Source organism: Hippoglossus hippoglossus, chromosome 13 (assembly GCF_009819705.1).
Source record: "Hippoglossus hippoglossus isolate fHipHip1 chromosome 13, fHipHip1.pri, whole genome shotgun sequence".
Classification (NCBI taxonomy): Eukaryota; Metazoa; Chordata; class Actinopteri; order Pleuronectiformes; family Pleuronectidae; genus Hippoglossus; species Hippoglossus hippoglossus.
The window spans coordinates 8,462,907-8,489,639 of NC_047163.1; the positions used below are offsets into that span (position 1 = coordinate 8,462,907).

General features: G+C 40.0%; 1 protein-coding gene across 2 annotated transcripts in view; it reads left to right on the forward strand.

The window, feature by feature from the left end:
• The window catches only part of lrfn1 (leucine rich repeat and fibronectin type III domain containing 1), a 101,404-nt gene that overhangs the window by 33,688 nt on the left and 40,983 nt on the right, over nt 1-26,733 (forward strand). The window contains exon 2 of one of the 2 annotated variants that reach the window (XM_034604702.1): nt 18,215-18,266. The exons of the other annotated variant lie outside the window; for it this stretch is intronic. The gene's annotated coding sequence lies outside the window, so the exon portion shown is untranslated. The remainder of the gene's footprint in view (nt 1-18,214; nt 18,267-26,733) is intronic. 2 annotated transcript variants of the gene reach the window in all.

Below are 26,733 nucleotides of genomic sequence, written 5' to 3' on the forward strand. Positions count from 1 at the left end.
AAGGGGTTTCCACAGCTTTGCATCACTCGCACATTTTGTATTGTATTGTATTTATTTTCTCATTTGAATCAGAACTTTTCCCGTCAATACACAGAATAGGCTTTCTCATTTCAGGATGGATTTTTTTCAACGTGACACTCAGAGATAGTAAGACGTCACTCAAGTCATGTCCTCAACAGGCTGCTAAGATCGTGGTTTTTGGGGTATTTCGTAGAGTACAGTACAAGTGTGAAATAGGGAGAGTCGTATCTGAACCCTCAATCACTGCCCCCGTATGCTATGATTATTTTAATGTGAACTTGAAAGTGCCCTAGACTTACTTTATGTCTGGGTTTTTCCCTGAGTAGCCTGAAGTGAGCCGCAAGTGTCAGCAGATTTAAATTATGCAAACATTGGATGAAGCATTCACTTTGAGTCTTAAAAAGACCAGTGTTATGCATAATAGAAACCTGTAATATTCTGAAAGTCAAACACTGGCGTCTTATTTATTACACCAATATATTTGTCAATGGTAACAAAATATATAATTGATTTATGTGGTAAAGCACTCGGTCCTTCCTCCAAAACATTTGCACATAGTTTGTAACAGTCACTCACTTTATTTGAATAGTATTGCTCTTCATTTTCATTGGTAGTGCTGCCGAGGGCTCGATTTGATTGTTAACGATCTGACAGAAGTTTCTCAGTTACTCCGAGTTGGCAACAAGTCCGACCTCTTTGAATTAATTTACTTAGGACAGAACACTATGTTGTTACAATTAAATTAAAACAAATTCTCAACAAAATATGTACTGAGAATGTCACAATGCAAACAAAAAATCATTGTGGCATTAAAATGCTGTGGGTGTTTAGTATTCAGTGTGGTTACTATTGATTCCAAAGTTTCACAGTGAGAAAAAACAACTAAATGTCAAATGAGATGTATCTAAACTCTGCTGCAGCATAATGCACCTCTGTATTTTATGCATGTTGAGAGATGTTATATTTTCATTGACATATGGTGACACATATCCCTCACATGAAATGGTTTATATTAATTAAAGCAATTAGAACTTGTTATTTTACTCCTCAGCTGAGATTCAATATCTGGTGCTGCATCACCATTTGATATTATACAAAACCATAAATCAGTCATAAGCATTACATCACATGTCTCATGTTATAGTAGGACCGGAGTCTTTATTTCAACTGTGATTCCATATATACTGATATAGGACACACGTCAATAACTAAGTGATTTGAGAATACAATACTAATGTGATTAAATCCAACCTGTGTGCTTTAAAAGCTTTCTGGTGTTATTGTTGCACAACTAAATAACATAATACTCCTTTTTAAATTTATTATAACTTTTTTTCCTAGCACTTTTCAAAACAAAGTTACAAAGTGCTGTACATAAAACAGATCAAAACAATGAAAGACATAGGAGAAGAAATGACATGAATAAAATCAATGGGGCCAATTTTGGAATATAGATCAAATGAATAAAACACACTGACAAAAGTGAGATGAATCATCACAACCACCATAAAATAAATAAAACCAAATAAAAGTGTCAGAATCAAGAACTAAAACGAGGTTTGTACAAATGTGTTTTAAGGAGTGAAAATGGGTGAAAGATTCAGAGTGTCAGTTCTCCTCGGGCAAGGCGTTCCAAAATCCTGGGGCTCTGACAGAAAAAGCACAGTCACCTTTTGTTTTTAGCCTCAACTTGGGTATGGATAACAGAGATTTGCCCGAGGATCTCAGGTAGCGTGTTTGGTTACAGGGGTAGATCAGCTCGGAGATAAAGTGGGGTGCCAAACCGGACAGGGCCTTTAAAAGTGTTTAATAGTATTTTAAAATCAATTCTAAAAGACACGGGTAGCCTATGTAAAGAAGATAATATCGGTGCGATATGGTCCAATTTTTTGGAAACTGTTAAAAGCCGAGCTGCAGCATTTTGCACGAGTTGTAGGGAATGGAGAGACTTCTGGGAAAGACAAGTGTACAGGGAGTTGCAGTCGTCAAGACGACATGAGATAAAAGGCATAAACAACTTCCTCCAGATCAATAAAAGACACAAAGGATTTCCTTTTTGTAAGGTTCCATAGCTGATGAAAACAGGATTGAACAAACTTTTTTACATGCAGGTTCAATTTAAGGTCCAAGTCAAATATGACGCCAATATTTCTTGCAGAGGACTTTAAGTTAAATTGGAAGCCAGTGGCCCAGGGAGGTTGTCTTTGATCTGAGCCTTAACATTGCAGAAAGTTGAAAGACACTAGTTATTGCTTTTTTTGTTTTGTTTTCAGGAAGTACCCACTATTGTTTTTTACAGTGAGCAAGCGGCTTTATATGTTAGAAAACCATTTATGTCACTGTGGGATTTTTAATCCACTCCTGAACGCAGTATATTGGTGTTGACTGTCGATTGTAATATTGTAGGATCACCTGTTGTCCCTGTGAACTGCCATGTTCAGGTCAGGCAGCTAAAGGCCTGTTCAAAGCCTGCACAACAACACTACAGCAGCAAATGACTAATGGAGCCTTTAATGGACCAGACTGCTGTTTCTGCACGTTTAAGCCCATTTGTTATAAATCAGAATATGACAAAACTCTGCCTCTGTGGTACATTGATGTGCTTGTAGGAAGACAAAGCCGTCTGAGACGTGAGAGTCGTCTGCCAAACATCTTTTAAATGCAACAAGTTTTCCTTCCATCATCATCTCTAAACACCCATTCCTGCCTTTTTGTTTTTACCCTTATAGTTACATCTCCTGTTAGCTTGTAAATGAATGTTGTCTCAAGTGATCGAGTTTTGGATGTGGTACCAGTGTGAAAGCAAGGTGTTGAGAACATACAGTAAGTGTCTATATATAGATATACAGAGGCATATTTACAGAGCACAATGTGGAGCTCTCAAAGATTCAACAATTCTTTTTGTAGTTATATAGTGTGGTGATACAAAGGTTTACCCTCAGTATTCTGATGGACGGTGTGCCAAATATCAAAGTATCGAGCATTGAAGTGTTCTTGTACTTGGCTAAGAGTGCTTGGTGTGTCTGGAGGAGTAAATCAATGCAGAGAGGCTCTTGCTCTTTCTCTCCATTGACCGTGAAAGAGGTGAGACCACTGACCTGAACTAAGTCACTCACAAACAAAATGCAAAGATGAAACTTAAGTTTTTTATTTCACACATGATAACTTTTGTGTTTTTTGCCCAAACCTCTTCAGGGACGGGAGTTCCTACAAGACTGTGTTTCATAGCTCACGAGCTTGGAACATCAATACAGCAACAGCTTGTGGCTGAGTTTTAATTATGGATAGCTGCAAGAATTGTTTATGAGAAGAGTGATGGAAAATGGAAATGGACTTTTCAAAAAATGTATATACCTTTCCTACAACTTAGCAGATGTCTGTTCAGAATATAGGCCCGTTCCTGCTCGCTAATTAGCCTCACCGGTCATGGATGGTGATCGTTAGCACAAGAATACTAGAACTCATTCAAAACAACCTCCATCTGTTTAGAGTTAGCCATTCCTCGTGAATACTGTACGTAAAATAAAAAAGGTGCAGTCGTTTGGCTGCCTGCTCTTCAAGTTGACAAGGAGTGCTAGCTTTGACACTGATGTGCTTGTTTCTCATTTGTGCAGAGGATCGCAAAGTGAGGATTCACAAGTGTTTTACTCCATTTTGACTTGCATCTGAGAGTAGACACTATTTTGGCTCCAAATAGAAACAAGAGCTAATTTATTCAGAAATGAAGACATGCAATATACCCTGTCAACATTTTAAAGAGGCCAGTATTATGGCCCAGAGTAAGTATTAAAATGCTTGTGTATCTTCAGCCTTTCTGAACCGTGGACAAGGCCCAGTGGGGTTAGGTGGTAACCTCCTCCTGTCTGGATTATCAGTCCCTGACAGCACACTGCTCTCTGATGGCTGCTGCCGTCACAGGAGCATGCATCACACACTTGTCAAAGCGCCTCTCCTCCACCCACCCCCTTTCCGCTGAAAGTCAACACCATCGTCTCACCACACGTATACTTACGTGCTCACACACTCTCTCTCTCGCAAGGCGAGCGGGCACACGAGAACATGCGCACACATACAGTACACATATACAGACACCGTTCCCATTATGGTGACAAATCCTGCCTGAGCTAGCTCCCATCTGTGAGTCATGGTGTGGCGTGTTGTACGAGTCAAACTCCCCCGTCATCTGCCTTTCACAGATGAATGTGCGGGGTATCAAAAGGCCTTGTCTGGTGGCCATGGCTGCAGGATGGTTCAGATTCCAAACTCCCGTGGTCACAAATGGAGGACAGATACAAATTTCCCAAGCTTTGAGGTATAAAGGGGCAACTTTCCAACATTGGGGTCAGCTTAATCATCACGGCTTGACTCGGTTTAATCCATTAAACCATGAGATCACCCCTACATAGCTTGAGTTGGCTGAATCTCTGCACTGATCCCATTTCCTCTGTATACATATCCATTCTTTCACGCTGGCTCCTATTTGACCCCATAATGGGATTAACTCCAATGACACCAATCTGGAATCTAGCTTTAAACTCTGCAGGGTGAGTCTTATTTCGCTGGTTATTCCCACGCGGGATAAAACATGCTTTGGATTACATAATTAGATTTCTCTCTCCCACCTAAATATAAATGATGACACACATTAATGATAAGTAGCTCAGTGTTTGTACTTCCTGTTTTATGCAGGCCTGGTTAAGACGCTTCCAGTAACATAGCACATAACCTAAACATCATGTTAATCAACATGTCTTTTAGAGTAATTAGAGGGCACATTCATTAATAATGAATCCTGTCAAATGGCCTCGGTGCCTGAACGACTTCGGTCCTGCGGCAAATAATGCCTTGTCAATGCTATTACTTTTAGCAATAAAGATAAAATAGGTTTACTCCACGCCTTCTCTTTAAACATAATACATTCTCCGTTGTAATAGTTGTGCCCACCAATAACTTTTGAAACACAGCTATTAAGAAAGCTTATTATCGAGCTCTTTCCCCCCTTCCATAATAAAATTAACATGGAACTATTGACCTTGGCAGAACAAGAACCCTTTCACTCCTCTCTGCCTCGTTCTCATGGTGTAACAAGACATTAGAAAGCAGTTTCATTTCTTTGTCTCTCGTCATTCCCAGAGCCATTAACAATCAACAATTTCCTTTTTTTTTTCTCAACACCCTCATCTCTGGTTTTTTTATTGCAGCACAATACAAGGCCCTCTGGATTGTGTTTCTGCAACTGAAATGTGGAGGAAATATGGCATATGGTTGTTGGTGATTACTTGTGGGGATGCATTGAACTGTTATCCACCACATTTGACCTCATTTATCTGAATCTCCTGGAGGGTTTTTCATGAGGCTGAAAGCGTTTTTTTTCTTAGAAGGAGCTCTGATCTGTAATTTGCTTTGTCATTGTGGATTAAATTGATCCACACACAGCACTTAATGTGCACATGGATTAAAAAATTCTGCATCACTGCTTGATATTTCTTAGCACACATTTTTCTAGTAACAATCTAATGCTCAATTGGACTTGATTTCACTGATGTTTTACAGCCATTCTGCGTCGTCCATCTAATTTTAGTCACCATTCCCTTATGCTTGCATGATATTTGCATTAAAATATAGAAATTGTGCAAGACCTGTATATACAGGACTGTATGGGACAATGCAGCTAAATTGAGAGATAATCCACTGCAAGGTTTCACAAGTCTTATCTTACATTGCAACAGTAGCAAAGCAAAGATATTGCATAGGAGCTTCACAAAGGGCACAGTGAGTGGTACTGTGTATCTTAATGCTACACATGCAGCTATTGAAAATAGAAACTCAAACTCAACTGCTCTGGAAAAGGGTTTAAAGTAAAGCTCTTTGTGAAGTTATATATTTGAAATGCAGGTAGAGCTCGGTGGTTGAGCCCAGAGAACACAGGAATGGTTTCAATCATTGCCCAGCATCAGTCTTTTATCACAGAACTGTATGGAATATATTAAGAAGCTCAGTGGTGCAGCATTAATGTTCGCAGCCATTCATTCACATTTAAAAGGATCATTGTGAATCTACTGATGTCAAAGAAAGCTTTTAATACCCCTTTAAGTGTTTAATGTCCTTTTAGACCGAGCTTATTTTTAGCATCCTTTTGTTTGAATGTAAAGCTGCAAATGTTTGAGGACCAGCATTTGTTGCAGACTTTTATTTGTCTTCACAATAATTTGAACTCTTTGATAGATATTTAGAAAGATAACTGTAGTGAAGATGAGCAAAAATTCACTAAAATGGCCAATAGCTGTAAGGAGAACTACAGAAAAGGATATTTCTTTGTTGCTTTGCCTCTGTGTGTGATCACTTTCATATACAAGCACACAGCTCTGTAAACATTTCTTTATATACTGAAAGAATATTGACAATCGCAGCTTTAAGTGTTAAGAATAAATGGAATCTTTTTCAGTGTCGGTATTCTCCACGACTTTTATTACATCCAACAAGGAGATTATCTGTTCACCCCCCTGTCCCTTGGTGGTATAGTTTCAGCAGGATTACACGAAAACTACTGGACATATATCCACCAAACCTGGGTGAAGGATTGGACATGAGCCGAGTAAAAGCCCCTAAAATGTTGGAGTAGATGTGGATCATTTTCACTTTCATTTCATTGCGAGATAAGGTTGTTTTTTGCCATTTTCTCAAATTTACCAGAAAATAATGTATAGATTGTGATGGGAAAAAAAACTGGCCTATAAGGTGACTGGTATCTATGTGTGTTTGTGTGTAATTTGGTGCGGAGCTGACTATATATATCTATCTATATATATCTATATATTTTATATTTTATCAATGCACAGTATTCGCTTTGAGCTAAATACTATTGAATTTTTCTTTTCTTTCATCTGTGCAGACGAGGTGACTTTAGGGCATAAAAAGTTGTTGATATTTCTTTCCAATTTCTTAGCAAACAATGTGTTTGACTGCAGTGTGAGCTCCCTGCCTCTCACTCTCCCTCCTCAGAGTCTGCTGGATGTATCCAGAGAATTTTTCCAGTAATATAATTTACTCATGCAGACGCATGCCCGTATTTCTTCAGTCGTCTTTCATCTTTATCAGACACAGATTTCCTTGAATTGGATCCAGCTTTACATTTTATGGAGGACAACACAAACATGCGACATGAATATGAAAGGGTTCAGTATCACAAAGCAGAGTCAACATAACTAGGTGGCAGGAGGTGCGTTAATGCATATATCATTTGGAAACAGGGGAAACAAGATTACTGTCAAATAAGAAATCAGTGATTGTCTTTCATGAAACCCTGCGATTTTCGTGGCCTTTCTATCAATTCATTTTTCAATTTATCATAATGGAAATTTCTGCTGTTTTTTTTTTTTGCCCTGAAGACCAAGAGAGGCCAGGGCTGGAAATGTATTGAAGCCAGAAAACAAATTAGATGGTAGAACACATCCATACTGTGAAGAGGGGGAGGTTTAGGTTGCTTTCTTTGGATAGCAGCAACAAACGAAAGCCTACATGTGCCTTGTGTGTGCGTCACATTCACTTACATATGACATATCAGTGATGCCTCTCTATCCCAATCGCTTAGAGTCTGATTCACGCTCATGACACATCTATACAGTGACATGTGGAAAAAGTCCAGGGTGAGGCACAAAAACGGATTGGGCGTCCATGGCGGCTAATTCTGATTCAAGGAATAGAGGGAGCTGTGTTAAGGATGTTAGGCATTAAAGAGTTGTCTTTTTCATGGGATTATCTGCGAAGGAGGAAGTCAGTATTCAGACGGAGCTGACTGGCAAGGCAAGATCAGCCCTCATCCAAGTAGAACACTTCTTCAGGCATGCTGAACATGCAGACTTAAGTCACATAATCCCTTTCAATATCAGCGGGGATGTCAATACTCTGACATGAATGGATAGGATAGCACGGTTTTGCAGGCTTACTGTTGTTCCCGATCACACTGTTGTGCAGTGGTAGCTGGCAGGTTGCTATTATTAGCCACTGCAGTGATATAAATGTTACTGTGGATCCGCTGACGCTGTGATGACAAAACATATTTGAAGCATTGGTGAAATGCTGTCCGTCCAATAAAATATCATCAGGAGTATTCCAGGTTTATTCGTTGCACCCCAACACAGCGGCAGTAACGGGGCCTGCAGATATTGAAGTAAATAATTGAGCACACAAAGCAAACACTGACGCACATCTCAGGGGATAAACAAACAATGGCACACTCTGCACGTTCGGTGCCCGAGTTCAAATGAGGCTGTGGCTGTGTATCACAACAGGGCTTTGCTGGTGTTTTGTGGAAGCACAGTTCTGTCAGCGTGACTAAGCAAGGCTGTCCAACGCAAGCTAACCATGACTGTTTGAGAGCGTCAAACAATGGCCTTTCAAAACAAAGTGGATCCAGGCGAATTGTTGACGTTACACGTTCAGATGTTGAAAATGGCTTCATCTCTGCGCCTGTGTCGTCCTGCCAAACATCTGAAATCCTATTGTTAACACATTGGAAATGGCCGTCAGGGCTGAACACAACATATTTCTGGTTGTTCTTATTATAACTTATCAATATATATGCCGCTGCCGCCTGCTGTTTCTTCATTGAACTCATTAAAGTTTCATTGTATCTCATCTGATCTCATCTCATCTTATAGATTTAGGGACAAGTAAATAGATTTCAGTGTTTGGTCACATCTAGAACCTGAGAACAGGGACATCATGTACCTATGTGTATTCGTTCATTTTGGATATTTGTATGTGTATCCAAAGCCAGGAAAAACATCCTCATTGTTCTCTGTATCATTAAAATCTTAAAATTTCTGTCCTTCTGCCTTTTCTTCGATTTTTTTTTTTGACAGCCGCTCATCAGATCGACTTCAAACCGAACCAGCTGCGACGCGTTTTGAATGATCAATCGAGCGTGAACAATGCTCACCACAGACAGACATTTTGATCAGGCATAAAACACAGTTTAAAATAGCAAACAGAAAAGAGATTGTAATTACAATCTGAATTGAACTTCAGATTTGAATAAAGTTTTGTATGATTTTTCGGATAGTTTGGAAAATGGAAGCTTGACATCATCTTTAACTTCATTAGATAGCTGGTTATAAGCTGTGGGCTCTTAGTGACACATTTGGGTTTAACCAGCAGACTTGAAAGGAAATCTTTTCACTTTCCATTTCCAACCATGACAGTGCAGTCTCTCATCAGACTTCCCCACTCCTTTTTTTTTTGTGAATGGGCACATCTAAAATAAAAAAGGTTGTTTGATCAGTAAAATGACAGCCTGTATGTAGCAAGATATATATATATTTTTTTATCGTGTCTCCCGTTCTTCATGTTTTGAAACCTTGACTGCAGCAAAGCTCCATTTCCAAGCAGGTGCAAATGCAGGTTGCAAAATGCTAATTCAAATATTTTGGCAGCAATCAAATATCAATGCGCCAAGGAAGGTGAAGAGACAATAGTTTCCCCAAACAGCTGTTTTGACTTGTTGGTGCCAAGCAGACAGAATGATACAACAATCTTTTGAGAAGGTGCTGAGGTTTTGTTTATGCAGATCATCGTGTGCAGCAGGTTTGTTATTCATTTTAGCAGAAAAGTGTGGAGGCATTTCCTCAGACCATCCCTAAGTTTAAGGTGCCAGAGGAATATTTCATGGGTTTAGTTGGTCAGGGCACAAACATGCAATCGGCTCCAAAGTCATCTAAAGTGTATGTTATTAAATGATCGTGGTAGATTCTTACTAATAATACTATGCACAACTTCAGCTGTTTAGTCGCTGTTATTTAAATCAGTGTTTGTCCCTTACTTACCTTCGCCAAGGTTTTGCACTCCTGTTCATTTGTATGTTGGTTGTTTGTACGTTTTTTTTTATATAAGCAAAATTATGAAAAAACTGTTGGATGGATTTCCACAAAGCTTAGTGGAAGGATTGCGTTCTGGTTCAAGCAAAATGGAACATTACATTTTGTTCACTTTCTTTATTGTAGCGAGATCGGGTGTTCTTCAACATTTTGGTTGATTTCATTGATCTTGATGTATAATTCAGTCATGTTTAGAGGACTGATATAATGAGTGTGTGCAATATGGTGCAGATCTAGTGGATTTCAATGCGGTTTCATTAGGAGACTGTTTGGCATTGGTCGGAGGTAGATGCAGTCAATGAATTGAATTTCTGACATGCTTCCCCAATACCTACATGAATGCGTTCGCCAACTCCTGGTTGGTAAATTAACATATATGTTAAGTTCCCTGAGCTTCTTGTATGTAGCTGAATGAAGGCGGAGGTAAATGAATACATATACATAATGTACACATTGAACAAATTATGTCTCAGGAAACACAAGTTTAATTTAAACTCTATGGCCTTTTCAGAATATTTGCACTGCAGTATAATCGTGTTTTGGGTAATGCATTGTGTTTGTGCTCTGGGCCTTTGGCACCTCCTGCACAGGACTTGTTCCAAGACTGGATTCTCCTTGTTCCCCTTTAGGAGACAATCTGACTTTATCTGCCATTACAGAAGCTTATCCCAGCCCAGCCAGCTGATCATTGTGTTTACTGCTCCTTCTCCTTCCATTTCTGTGAAACTGACTGCAAACAAATGCGTAAAATGTAAACTAGTGGGGTGGGATTATGCACTCTTGGCAACCAGATGCTCAATCTGATTGCATGGGATTTGTTTACACCTTTTGTTTGCAATAATGCAGAAAACCGAACCCAGTTTCACAATAATAAAACCCCATGTGTGTCAGTCTCAGTGCAAGTATCAGTTCTACTAATGCAAGAACTGGAAGTCTTATCAATGGGATCCATATAAAAAAGAAAAACACGATTTAGATCGAACTAATCTAAACATTTATGTTATTGAAAAGGAAAAGCATAGGTTTTAGAACCTAGCAGAGAACAGCAAAAATAAATGTGAAAATGTGGTAAATTAATTCAGTGGTAGTTTCAAACATTAACCTCATAAATCATGACAAATGGCTCTTTTCCCACATGATGGTACATTAGTTATTTTTTATAATAAAAGTGTCAGAGTTTTGGGAGAATTATTTGGTAATATAAAACCAAATGTCATGGTCTCGCCCACCTCTAGTCGACACAGAAAAGAGTGTATGCAGCAGAAATTTGAAATGTTGCTGACATGGGATTTTCTTCTCTCTGAGACCTTATCAGTAATGTTCAGTCCTATCAATATGACCATTAAAGCCATCGTAGCCATTAATACAGTCAGTCACTTGTTTATGACTGCATTAATAATAAAAAACTCTGTTTTCGTTCAGAGATGAGTATCTCTGCACAGACTGAAATATCGTGTCACAACCGTAGACTGTATATATAGATGAACAACATGGCCGCTCCCCAAATGGGAAGCCAAAGGGTGCTGGCTGCAGTATAGGAAATAAACCCCACCTCCTCCCTGTTAGTGTAAAGGACATGAACCAAACACTGATATGTAAGTGTTGTTTTTTTAATTAGTGGTACCCTTTGATAACCTTTATATCTATCCTCCAATCGCGTGCTGTGCATACTCCAAATAACGTCTTCAGTGCAAGATGGCAACGTTCATATCCAATGTGCATATTTGTGGATAATGGAAGGAAGTGGAAATGCATCGACCGTCTTATATACACTCTAAAGTCCCTGGGATGGTGCGAACACTGTGCTTTGCTCTGTGAAAGTAGGAAGCAAGAATTGCTACATTAAAACGAGCCTTTGCCTCTCACGCACTCGCTCCCATGCCTACTGATTATTTATGTTGTGCTGGTGAATGTGCTGAGCATGGGTAGGTGTATAAATAGTGGTACGGACATCATCAGAGTCTTGGGTCACAAGAGGGATAGGGGAGGGGAAAGAGCTTACTACTAGAGCATCGGATCATGAGCATCAGAGACGATCCTCCCTGACTCATCAAGACCGGAGCCACGCTCTGATCCCTCGCATGCTCCCATTCTGCTTGTTGGAGGCTCATGGGTAACCCTGATGACCTCTGTGACCACTGGTGCACTACTTTGTTTTTTGCTTATTGCATAATTATTCATATGAGATGACAAGTGCATTATTCTATCACATTGTTTCCCTTGGTTCACTGACTTATGGGGGACATGTTTTCGGAGGATACAGATATGCAATAGAAACCCTTTTTTTATTATTAAAAATAGCTGCATAACCAGACCATTTATTGGAGCGTATATGATGTGATGTTATTCTCTCAGGCAACTTGTACAATTGCTCAGTGTCACCACGGTCAGTGTCTGCACCACGACAATGTTTCTTTGCTCACATATGAGTCACAGCATCCAAGTAATTGTAAATATCAGCAAAACATCCGCGCAACATTTTTCCCTCATCTTTTTTTACACCTCCGCTACAGCCATTATCTCTGTGTGCTCACGTGTTCCAGCGCTCCGCAGTGCAGCCCACAATACAGGCCTCTGCGATGCCTTGGGTTGTTGCCTTTGTCTGGAGCTCTCTCATCTCTGGAGGTCACATTTGCCGCCCTGGAGGTACTCAGGAGGTAATGGTCAGTGTGCCAACTGTGTGGGCATGCTAAGAGAGCCATATGCTGTCTGTTAAATCTCTCAGCGGAGGCAGCAGAGTAACAGGGCTGCTTGGTATCTCATGAAAATCACAACATGCTGAACATGCACGACGGAGGCGAGCGCTGCAGCGTATTAGAGCAGGTATTTCTCACATCCGTTCCTTTTCTTACCTTGTCACTCCTCGTTTCGTATTCCGCACTGATCTCTTCAAGAGCCGGGGATTAAACAGGTGGAATAACCAGGCTTTTCTCAGAGTCCATAGGATGGCCTCTGCTCACCATTCACTATTCATCCAACTGGTTAGGTTAATCATGGCCAAACGTCAAATACATGTTTCTTTATTTGATTTGTATTGGGGCTTTGTAATAGCAGTGTGGGTCTCGGCCTCCAAATATTTATTTTAGCCTTGTGGCAAGTCGAGCAGAGAAATAGAGAAGTGGATGTGCTGTGTGCGCAGCATTTTCACACATGGTTCAGACGCTGCTTTAGAGAGCGTTTTCACTCTTCATTAAAAATTCTAGAGGGTGTTTTTCGACTGCGAGGCGATAATGTTTCTATGGACATAGCTGGCCTTGACTCACACACACCAGGTTCTGCAAAACACAGGCAGTAGCATGTTTCCGTTTGAAAGCTGTTGGATCTGAAAGGAAATAAAAAAAACACTCTGCAAAATGTGTCGGGGAAAAAAAATGTCAAAAGGAACGTCCATTTTGTCACTGTGCGGAGGCATAATCCGAGCCTTCAGTTATCCAAACGCCTGCCTCACCCTGTGTGAAGACGCTCTGAGACACTGAACAAATAGCTGCTTGTCCTTGATGACGGCCACAGATGTTTAAATAGAGAGGAAAAGCCAAACCACCACCCTGACAGCTGCAGTTTAGTGTGTAATGAATCACAGATCATAAATCATTAAAATATTAAGCTTTAATCTTTAGTCAAATTAAATGGTTTATTGCTTATATATACAGTATATACAGCTAAAACTATACATTGAGTATAGTATTTTAATTATCCCAGTCATTTTCCAAACATAAACGGCAAGTACTTTCTGCTGCCTGCTTCTCTTGTTCTTTATATACTTTAACATTAATTTTCTTTCACAGTGACTCATATTAACAGTGCACAGCAGTACGTAACATAGCTGCTGAGGGCGGACATAGCTGCAGTATAGTACACAGTTGAATGTATTATTTAGTTAGTTATGTGTAATTATAATCATTAGGTCCACTTGACCTGTGTGAGAGAACAAGGATTTAAAATCCGCTCACACAAGGCTCCACAGTGAGACCATAGTAATCATTCAATTGCACACTTATATTCGAATCACTAATCATATCGGCTGTTCCTTCCGTACTGAGATGATTTTTGAAATGTAAGTGACCAGAATTTAGTCGAAAAACTGTTCCAGATAAAAGATAATTTCCGTCGCTGCCAACAAAAGCCTGTTATAGTTCTGTTCTCTTCTTAACTGTGCAACCTCAGAGCTGGACAAACCAGACGATCATGAGGAGGGACGGCACGGTGTTGCAGTGGTTAGCACTGTCGTGTCACCGCAACAAGGGTCTTGGTTCACACGCATGTTCGGCTGTGGCCTTTCTGAGTGTTTGCTCTCCCGGGTCTGTGTGGGTTTACCTTCCAAGACGTTCAGATTGGGGTTAGGCTAATTGGAGACTGAATGCGAGTGTGAATGGCTGTTTGTCTCTATGTCGGCTCGACCTGTCCACTGTGTACCCTGCCTCTTGCCCATTGTCAGCTGGCTCCATCACCCCCCCCCCCCCCCCCCCCGCAACCCTCAAAGGATAAGCATCTTAGATAATGGATGGATGGGTGTATGTAAGGATGGACGGATGGATGTCCAGGGGGACTTGAGTGTGTAGCAGTGCCACAGCGTACGGATCAAAGCATTTACTTCTCCGCCACCGTGCCGTCACAGATCAGAGAAGCTTGGGTCCATTTATTTTTGTAAGTCTGAAGGAAGTGATATAAGCTCTGTGTAAGTTTTTCACTTGTGTAACTTTGAGTCTTACGGACTTGAATGTCACTGAAGCGTCTCCCCCCCCCCCCCCCAATATTCCTTCGCTCTCTGCAGAGGTGAGTGAAACCCATAAGTCTTGTTCCCGTTGGGACTCAGTGTGAATGCTGAGGTTAGAGGAGGAGTAAATCATCAACATACACAGACCTGACACAGAACCTCTGTCTGGAACACTACAAATGTTTGTCAATTTATTGTGAAATTTAGAGGAAATTAATCTGTATAATAATTATTGTTTGATTATAATTTGTGAAATGTGTGTGTAGTCTGACAGCGGATTGTTCCCTGCTTCTTAAATGTGAGAATCAGAATTGTTTGTCTCATATGATAGCACATTAAATGTATTTGGATTTGTAATGGATGGTTTGATAAATCAAGTAGTTTAAATATGTAATATTGGGCCCTGGGAATTTATAATCAGCATGTATCACCATTTTCTTTCAAATAAATGCTTTTTTGACTAAATAAGGATGATGAAAATAGTCATATGGAGATGCAGCCATATGTATATATTATATCAAAGCTGCGAGTTACACATTTCAGTAATGCTGTTGCATTAGCAGAAGTGAAGATATTCCTGGAGGCAGTGTGTGAGCCTGATGACATCCGATCTTTGAAAGATGTTTAGACACTGGTTATGTTTTCGAGCTTTTACCCTCTGCTCTGCGAGTCACGTGTCCCACTACCGGTGTTTTTCATCAGGAAAACAACAACAGTAAGTAACAATGAAATGTAGAGGAAAAAAAATCTCTCTCACAAAGCTAATCACCGTGTCGCTCGGTCGAAATCCATGTGCGTGCAGTGTATGCGTCTAATGTATCTGTGTGGGAGTTTGATGAGTAAATGGAGGGGCAGTTAGCATACAGTCACAACATGTAGGTCTGCAGCTAAAGTGGCATGAAAGGCTTGTGTGTGTCTGTGTGCACATTGTGTATTAATCAATTCCTCTGTTGGATCCTTCAGGGGACATGAATATAGGATGGACGCTTCAGTAAAGTGAAGCATGCGTGAAATTGTACTTCTCACATCACTGTCTTAGGTTTGTCAGAGATCTGGTCATTGGATGTTACATAATGTATTAAACACTGTACAAACTGCACATCCTGTCACAGAATCCTTAATAAGACCTTGAAGATTTTTGCTCAACATTTTAACCTGCCTGTTAACGGAGTTCTTAGTAGATGGGAGGTGAGGTCCAAACACGAGAAGGGGCGCGTCTCTGCTGGATGTAATGGACAGCTACTCACTGTTGAAGGTTACGTTAATGTCAGGGTCTTTTGTCGAGGCCTCGCTTGGTTACACATTGGTAGAAGTCGCAGGTGGGTTTGGTAAATACGCCTTGCTTCGACAAACATCTTGTGTTGCTGTGGCTGGGGCCGATAAAGAGGACGGCTGAGATTCTAATCAAGATTGACGCTTCGACTCAGAGAATCCGAACCTCCTCTTTGCTTTTTTGCTATTTTAGGATAATAATTTGAATTTTTTTTTTTTTCTTCATCTACAAAAGTTTCAATTAATTGTGATTGCTCAGTGTATGTCTTTAGCTGTGCACTGGGGAGGCGGAGAAGAAATTGTGACTCCCTTGAACCGTTTTAGTCCTTTTACATCACAGCAGCAATTTAAACTACAATGGCACTCAGTGGAGCGCATATCACTGCCAGGGCCCAACAGTCCCCTTAAAGTCAATCAAGCTGCACCAAATTGCACTCATAGATATCAGTCCTCTAAATATGCCTAATTTTTTTCATTAAGATACATAAGTTATTCCCTGGGAAATCAGTGAAAATGTCAAAAACTTTTTTTTTTTTTTTTTAAATCGCAATTCTAAAGTAAGAGATAAAAAAAAATCACTGGATCCGTGTCAAAATGTAATGAGCTCTTTCTTGGCCAATGTCCAATCCTTCCGCCAAGTTTTGTAGAAACCCCGTTGAGTTGATTTTGCATAATCCTGCTGACAAACAAATAACGGAAAGGACAGAACAGAACCTCCTTGGTAAAGATAAGGAATTCCAGTATTTATTTCTTTGTGTGTGTGTCTTCTGAAAGCTGTTAAAACTAGTTTCTTTGTGTCACCACAGTCCTGCAGAGTTTAGTTCTGTGCGTGTGGGATTGTTGTCATGAAGCCCAGGTGTGCATGAAAACACCTGAAGCGCTTGAAAATGCTTATATTGTACAGAATTTATTCGCGCTCAGCAGGTGAAATCACCAGGGTATAAAGAAAGTCTGTAGATGCTGTTAAGTGCAGTTTGTTTATCTGTAGTCAGTCAATAGAATACAGTTTGTAGATGTTTCCTTTTTTTGCCAGAAAAGTGTTTCAAAGGCTCTGCAGTACTTAATTTTTAAGAGTTTGGAGGACGTTGTGTTTCCTTTGTCATTCTAAAACGTGTAATGAAGGAATTACAGTGTGTTGATCTGCTCTAACATGAGCTGCAGTTGAAAGCACTGCTCAATAACCAGCAAGCCTATACAGTAGCAACCACACAAACGAAGCACATACCTAACTAGCTTATATAAATTTATTGGGTTACATGTTGACCCTAAAAAAAATAAGCCTCAGTTGTGACCGGTCTATCTGCTGTGCTGAATTTCTCCATTGCAGAGAATCTGGTCCTTCATGCTTTCAGATTTTATGCTAACTTTAGCTCTGTCCTCTATATTGGATTTAAGGGAAGTTTACAGTCCTGCATTGCCTTCCAAAGCATGAAATCAAAGTTTTTGCAGCCCTGTCTGCCACAAGGATCCTAGTCTCAGCCAATATGATGGTTGCGGAGAGCCACTGGAGCACGGTCACCTCTCATGAACTGTACTATACTATATTATATACTATTGACATTGTTTTATACATTTAGATTTGATCCATCCATGGATTGTTCAGGGATTCATGGCATCCCAATATATCACCATACGTGGTATATGTCAAAGTTAAATTGAAGTTCCCTGTAAAGCTCATTATAGTGTTTATATTGAGACACTTCACTGTGGAACTTGTGGCTAGAGAGCCAAGTATCGTGCAGTTTTCCCAGTAACCATTCTTGCTGTTTTTATTTGTTGCTGTTGTTATTTCCTGGTAATCCTCTATGAGATTTGTTTTCGGGGAGAAAACACGACTGCTTATGTTGGGTCAACACAATAGACAGGCTGCTTATAAATTTCTTATCATGGGTTCCAGTGTGTTTGTGCTTTTCTGTTTCGGCTGCTCGCTGCTCAGGGAGTCTATCTATCCATCTACCCATCCATCTTTTATTGGCGATACAGTAATAAGTATATAATGCAAGGTTAATCATAACAGTGGCTATGGACGAATTATTATTTATGCGTATAAGTCAGACAATAATCTACAAAGACGGAAGCAGGTGAAGTGATATTTTTGCCTGAATTTCTCCTTCTTTAAGTTTCACCTGGCTGAGAGGCTCTGGGCATAAAGTAACCGTTCCCCCCACGATAGACATATCAAATCATTTGTATTGAGTCTGAGATGGAGTCAAAGATTGATCTATAAATTGAACCTTTTTATGATTCTGACACTATTACAACTGGTGCTGTGTGGCCCCCAATGTTATTTGTGCTTGCACATTAAGGTGTGATCGTTTGTTTCTCTCTGCAGACTGCTCTGAAGTGAACCTCGTGCGGAGCATCCAAAACAACACAGTATTCTGGTGAGTTCCCAAGCTGAAATTAAAACCCTCTTCATATTTACATAATATACTGCCACTCATTATCCACCCAGACTGTGAGCACGAGCAGAACGTGATGAGGGTAGAGGGGGGAGGGTTTGGTAACAATAAACTAGGAGGATGTGTCCATCCTGTGAGTCGATCGATCACTCAGTTTTTACCCCACAGGGTGAGAATATCCGACTCACCGGGCCTGCATATCCTCCCCACGTTATACACAAAGGCAAACCCACATTATTTCCCTTTTCTCATGCATACATTAAATATAATGCAGGCAGAGGAATATAGAAAAGTCTCCTCCTCTTCTTCACCTCGTTCTGAAGGTGTCACATGCAGATTTAACCACATGTTCACACAGACAGACAGACAGAGAGAGAGAGAGAGAGAGAGAGAGAGAGAGAGAGAGAGAGAGAGAGAGAGACTTCAGAGTGACACCGTTCGCTGTCCTCTCGCAGGGGCAGGGTTGGGCTGGTGCCACGGCTGTTTGCCTCATAGCTTGCGCAATGGGAGTCGGCTCCATTATCAGAGCTGCTGCTTCGCCACCCTGCAGCAAACCCAGCATCCTCTGCTCCTGCAGATTTAATTTCTTATCTCAATAGGGAAAACAGCCCCTCTGATGAACAGCAGAAATCACCTAGGGCTGCTGTGAACACGGATTGAGACTACATACGATAGATGGTCTGATTAACTCATGAACGTGCACAGCACTTTTATACCTCATAGGAATTTGTGGCTGGTCGTGGACATTCAAAGGGATTTGTTTTGTACCGTAAACATTGATTCAGAAAAATGCAGCTCCCACCATTATACAGCAATCAAACAATTATTTGTACCATAAGCACATTTCAAACAATTTGCTGCCTCTGTTATTCTTGTCTTCATTTTACCATTTGCAGATAAATGAAGGCATCATGTAGACTGTTGTACCATCACATGACAAACCCAGCATGAACCGGTGCCACACGTGTGCCGCTTTTGTCGCATTATCACCTCACAGAGAAGCAGCTGGTTATAAAAATGATGTAAGCTTTGTACATACATTTTTTTTTCTTTCTTATAATTCTCTCCCATTTGCTTTATTTTTGATAACCAGCAAAATGTCTCCTTTGCTCCATTTGGTAAGAAGTCAAAATCCATAATGGAACTGAATGATTTGACTTGTTGTGGCTTTTCCAGCCTCTTACTAACAGCTTCATCAATGTCTCCAAAAGCCACTACAGTGGTAATTGTGTGTCAGCTTTCCCAGGCACTAAAACAAGAGTTATTATGTGAACACAAAGAAGTTACGTAACACGATATACCCTGGCTAAATTAGTTTCCTTGTGCTTTACTCTAATCACCTTGTAGAGCTGTACATACTGGCTCTAGTGCTATCTTATCTGTGGTGTAACACATCGAGAATAACTTATTACAACCATGAATATTTCAAGATCTTTTCTTGTAAGAGTTTAAGCGGCGGCGGAGGAAGATGCTTTAAGCAGAGGAATACGGCAATATAAAGTACAAGTAAAATGCGTGCATTCAAAATTGCACAACTATGAGAATACGTGTACTGTATGTACTTACTTGTATTGTTATATTATTTAATTATGCTTCTGTGAAAAAATGATTAAGTAATAGTCATAAGCTAAATATTAAATACTGTCCACTGGTGGTTTTAGCTTTTGCTGAAAATAACTAATCCCCACATTAAAACATTAAAAAAATATCCTTTTGAACATTCCTTACAAACAGGCACATGTACTGTTGTAGTAGAACATTATGTGTGCTTGTGCACAGACGCCATTTCAAAGGGTTTATGACGGACATGAAGAAACGGCAGATGTGGCAGCCAAACGTTGCCGATATTGAAACGGATGGTTTTCAGGTGGCTGGAGTTTACACAATGTGGCAGCGTGAGAAGACATTGATTTTTCCTGCTTCAAACTATTAGTCCTGCAAGATGCTTCTGTGCACAAGGCGATATGTCTGGCTGCAGTATTGCAAGAGGAGGCAGGAATCGGCCGTATGAGATAATTTATCAATTTGGGTAGAAATAGAAAGTTAATAATCCATAGTATGAGCAACAAAACATCTAAAGATTGTGTACGTGCATTAGTTATTATTTTTTTCCACTGAGAGATACAAGGAAAGAGAGAAAAAGCTTCTTATGTTTTAAAGAAGCCAGCAGGATACTATTAGTGAAGATGAGGCTGTGTTGAATAGCTGATTGTTAAGATTCTTTGAAGCAGATTAATTTAGGTGTTTTCGATTAAGCCTTCAGAACCTCAGGCACAGAGAATATTTTTGGTGGGTGAAGTTAAATCAAACACAAGTCGATGACGTGAACATGAGATCATTAATCTTATTCGTTATATACAAGAAGGGGACACTGGTCTTTTTCTTGCTGGGAAATTGAGTGCAGGTAATAAGTTTGACAGCTTTGACATTTTAGTACCAGGTCCGGGTGACAGTATTCTTTCATGAGTGTGTCCTGGAAGAGCAGCTTCACATAGAGAGCCTGTACAGAAGGGAGGGTAGACTGGTTAAAGTGTTTGTTGTTTTCATCGTTTGTCTGTCTAAGTGGGAAGGTGTTGAATTTATATGGAGTTGTTTTAGGTCTGTAAAAACTGTGTAGAAAGCTCAATAGGAGCTGAGCAACAAGGAAACTACTATAGACAGGAAGCGTGTGAGAACAGGGGATGAAGAAGATTTCAATTTAACGCTTCCTCTGTATTCGGAGAGAAAAGTGAAAGGGAAGAAAGGAAGTGATTTGCACATTCAGATGCGCCGACGCTCGTGTTGACAAGTATTTTCATTAGATGTCTTCCTGCTCCAACTAAACAGATGTAAAATGAGCGTATTTGTTATTTCTTTTGTGCAGAATCAAAGATGTCAATGCAGATCAGGCAAAACAAATCCCGTCTATCTGTGTGACCCTCTCATCACAGATAGACCTCAGAATGAACACGGTAAACAAACAAAAAAAACTAAAATGCATTTGATGATGGTCGTGTAAGATTGCAGCAGGTAAATAAATAGTTATGTAATTTAATTAGCGCTGCTACTTTGCGATGCTGCTGAAATGCTTATTTAACAGTTCTCCTTCCCTGAAGTTGGACAAAGGCTTCATTTGCATTACCTCAGGTTGTGAAAATACTCAGTGTTTTCTATATAGAATGAAATCATTACCATAATGCTTAATACAAGTTAACGAGCCCTAAGGAAGGTATTTAATAAATGATTAATCATAATGAGCAATGCAGAGGATATGTGTGAAAGTATTTCACTTCAACATTTAATACTTTTTATTCAACTCGCTAAGATTTCAGTCCTTCAGTGTTTTTCATTTAACTTTCATGTCCTGAAGTAAATATTTTCCTCATGTTATCTTACGGCAGGAAGAAGTCCAATCAATTGACATGAGTCTAATATCTCACAAAAATTGGAAACACTCACAGATTAGCCAATTTTCCTGCCGGCGCACCAAAATATAGATTTTTGACTCATTCCGAAACAAGACTCTCTTCATCCAAAATAGCTGTGTTGATGTTTTTTGTCTGCATCTGTTGCTTTTCTCAGGGCGCTATAATTAAACAGGAGGAGGCCGCAACACTTCTTTATTCTGTGTCAGTTTGAGGAATGGCTGCCGCGCGACGCACTGTGTCAAAGCAGAGCGAGTCGAACAACAGCTAGATTTCACACAGCGGAATCCCATTTTTTCGGAGAGTGTGTATGTGAGGATGCTTGAATTAATTCCCATTGTGGCAGCGTGCACGTCTGAGAATGCACAAAAAATACAGTTTGTGGAAAATTTGCTCAACAGCATCACACTGTGATTTCCATTCATCTAAGATGCATCAAACCTGAAAATCAAAACTTATTAAGGCACATTACAGCTGAAAAACCCTTTTGAAATGCTCAGATCCCTCCTCACAGTAACAGCTTAATCCCTGACACCCACAATTACAGATAAACGCATTACAAACTAGGAGTTAATAGTCAATGTTGTGAAACATTTAACAGAATTAAAGCACCTTGAACTTAATTCAATTGTTTCCCAACATTTTCGGAGCTGCACTCCATCACAAGATAAGTAATCATTTTGAATTATGGAATAAACTGACATATTTTTTATTTACTCTCTACGTGTCACCGCCCAGGTTTACACCCACAGTACATCCCCTTAATCTGACAACATCCTCGGGATGACTCTCATATATCATCATTACAGGCTCAGGCACTTTGTCAGAGTTTGCAGTCCAGTGAAAAGGTACAAAGGGGGCAGAAAATAGATCTATTTGATGAACAAGAGATTATGATGGAGAGGTGAGCAAACATTTCTCCTCATTCGCTGCCCACATGTGCAGAGCAGCAAGACTTACCGTCTCACACACAGCAGCAAATTGCTGCCTGATCCCAAAGACAAGCTGCAAATGGGACATAATCCTCATGGATCTTTGTTAAAAACTACACTGAAATGTGAATCAAGCCTCCATTTAGAATACAAGCCTGAGACCCGTGTTTCCAGAAATAATCACATGAATATAATGGAAATGAATCAGCATATGCCATTTACATATATTCATTATTTATAGTTTCATCATATGTACTTTAGAGGCTGTTCACGTACACGTACATTCCAAAGAGAGGCTTTCTTTCACGGTCCTGTGTGTCTGAATTATCAGAGCATCAGCAGCCTCTTTCAGCTTGACTGCCATTGTTGTAATAAGATATGTGAAAGTCTGACATAAAAATGTCCACTGTGCTCTGTGACTCGAGAGCTCACCCTGGATGGTTCTGCTTCAGCTGCATCTGTTTCACAGGTTGTGGTTGTTGTTGTTGTTGTTGTTGTTTTTTCCAAAGTTAGAATCGTTACTGATGACTCTCAAGTGCAATAACACACAGTAGATCACAGACAATGGTTTTATTATAATATACCTGAACTGATTGAAAAACCAGAGAGTGCATAGCTCTGCCAAGGTTATCTCATCATGTTAAACTCTCATTTGGGTTCCTGTCTTCAATTTGGGTTATTACTTGAAAAGGTTTACATCCTCTAATGTTCACAAAACTAATCAACTTCTTCATACTGTCTATTGCTGCAACTCAAAATAATAATTAGTTTTAGCCCTACAGTTGAAACAATGCAGATAGACACAGTGTAAAGTTTTTTATTCATTTATTTTTCATCAATGCAAAGCGTCTATATATGTGTACATACATATTTCATAAATAACCCTTTTATGTGTATGTATCTGTATGTAAGTAGGACAGTAAGAAGCTGTTTGAAATGTCCCAAGGCGACCTGCAGCTTAATTGTTTTCTACTATAAATATTCCATACGTTTGAGTTTAGCTGCTGAGGAAATATGATCATGTACCTAAATTTATCAAAAGGAAAAACTTAATTTTCTTAGTTTAATCCAATTAGAGTCTGTGTAACTCTAGGCACAGATGTACAGATATAAATTACTGGGGTTACTTTTGATTATTTGTTAGATATGGATTTATTATTTACAGAATGTATAAATTTCATGACTATGAAACATTGGAATTGACCTTTATCCTGGACGGACATCGTAAATACGATGATGATAACCTCAGTGTGAGAAGGATGTCTGTGCTCAGTGTAGTGGCTTATCTTTTGTAAGAAGATTTAAGACTGTCAGGTTGTAAGTGGGTGACAGTTAAACAAAGTGCAAAAACAAGGACATACTGTTTATATCCTTGATGTTTTCACTTACATCCATATTCTCATTAGCCTCATATCAAATTCGAACAATCCATTATCACACGACTGCTCCGGTAAACATAGTAATTACATAGAAATTACATGGAAACAGATATTTCAGCGTTGTATAAATTCCTTGTCTCATTGCTGAGTGTAACAGCGGCTGAGAAACATGAACCTTAGCAAACTACGTCTCCGACCTGCAGAGTCTATAGTGATTTTTCAGTATCTGTGGAAGATTATTGTTTGTACATGTGAAGAAAGGAGGAGGCAGGATGCTGCGTTTTCACAGTAACCTGCACTTGGCATGTTGTTGTTTTTTTTCCTGTGGCTCACAAGAACTTGCTTTAATTAACATGAGTTTGATGTAAATATGTCAGGTTCAGTGAAAAGGCTAATTATCCTCTCTATAGTCGCTGATCACGTGGCTGTTGCACACAAACGAGCCGATAAAACACGATCAAGGACACAGATAGAACCTATTAAATCCATCAGAGACCCACACGAGCACATGCACCAATCAGACTGTCACAACAAGCGATGATATTACTCACCACACAGGACTGTAGTATTTTGTGAATGACGCGACCGACACAGTAATGGCAGAAAAAGGCACTTTAAGGTTCCCTGTGCTGTTTTTATCTGGGCTGTTAATAGCTACTCTGTCTCTGTTTTGTTCAGTTTGTCCAACAAGGCCAACTTAAATAGTCATTTGAGCCTGCAGCCATTGACTCACACAGAAATGCAATATGTTGTCATACACAGAGGAAGGTGTGGCAGCAGCAGCAGGGGAAAAAAACTAACTGTACGAGGCATTTACATTTTGCTTTCCTTTACTTATACGGGCTATTTTTTGTACTGTGTTATCTTTTTTTCCCCCAGTGTGTTGGCCTTCCTGCAGAAGAGATAATAAATGTGTTCTGCCGTGCTGGTGGAGTTTCAGTAAGAAAAGGCGAACAGCCTCTCAGTATGAAGTCTTACACGAGTGCCATGTTTTAACGGTTCACGCTGTGAGTTTCTCTGGAGAATTGTGTCAGTGAGACCTGGCATCTCCGGAGACAGACGTAGTGGGACGTCCCGGGCTGCAGGAAGATGAGAGTCATCAGATTAAGAGTGCACTAAAATGCAGCTTTTCCTGCTGTCTCATTCCAACACCCACAACTGCTGTTTTTTTTATTTATTTATTATTTATATCTAAGCAGCTCAGGAGGCAGTCAGCTACATCAATAAGGGCTACATGTCAGCAGTTTGATACATCAGATAAGATAAATCTAATACAGATGAAAACGCGGGGAGCACAGGAACGACGACGTGAGACAGAGCAAAACTGAAGTTCACAACTGACATCATGTTCCCTTTGTTCGAAATAAATCTCCCCTGATTGTGCAGCACAACAAGAGGGGCTATAAATTATTCAGGTGCTCCCCAATGGCTGCGCGTTTACAGCCGCTCACGAGCTTCTGACTGGACGTATTCTCCTGCCATATTCCTCAGTGATCTGCCCGTTTTTTAAAATGGCAGCAAAATGCATGTGACCTCCGAGTAGGACTTTGCCTTCACTCTAATGCTTAATTTATTCATTACCCTGCCGCCTCTATTGGGTACGTGCTGCAAACACCCCCCTCAGCCGTAAATACTGTAGGATATCAAAATGAATGTGAAGGGGAGGAAACACAGAGGATTATTACGGCTATATGTAAATAACAAGGTGAAATATGGCTCCGTCCTCATCGCAGTGCAAGAGCAGCAAGGAAATGGGCGAGAGAGGAATGAGAGAACGCAGTAGTCAGATAATAACACCATTTGCTGTATCGCAGCCCATGAAGGACATTTCTCTCTCCCGACACCCCGACTTGTCATCTTTCCTTTGCTGCTGTTCCTTCACTCAGGCTGATGTGGGGTTTGCTGTAGCATGTGGCGGAGAGGGGAGATGGTTGAGTGACCGCTCTGTGGAGCGTCGCTGCTTATATCTCCACATCAAGCTGTCGATACTGTTCAAGGGCTCAGTCAAGTTTTTGCAAATATATGTTCATGACATTGGAGAGTGGCACACAACGGTAAATTCTTGCAGGGTATCAGTCTGTCTCTGGAGATCGTGCCGTTTGTTTTCGGTTTCCAACAGGCAGTCAGTGTTGTTTCATGTTTCTCATGATCATTCCATATCTTAAACTAGAATAGTTCCGTCAAGGCCCCACTGTCCCCTAATGGAACCATATTTAAATTCACAAGATTCTTATTTTTACATTACATTACATATCATTTAGCTGTAAGTCGCTTTTATCCAAAGTGAATTACAATAAGTGCATTGAACGATGAGGGCACAAACCCAGAACAACAAGAATCAATTTGGATCTGCACCAACTTGCACACACTCATAAACATCAGTCGCCTAAAATGCCTGATTTTTTTCCGTCAAGATCCATAAATTATCCTCTGAGAAATCAACGAAAATGTTGAAAAACATTCATCTGATCTCGCAATGTTAAACAAAAGGGAAAATAAATCCTGAATCCTGCCCCCTGATCCAGATCTGCACCGAAATTGAAAAGGTTATTTCTTGAAACCAAACCACTTCCTTCCTCCAAGGTTTGTGGTAATGCCTCCAGATGTGTTTGCGTAATCCTGTTAACTAACAACCACAGATGAAAACTTAATCATGTAATGACAAAGTTATTGATGACAAACGTCCCCTCAACTTAATGAAATGCTAATTCTAACCCAAACCCTTATTTTCCCC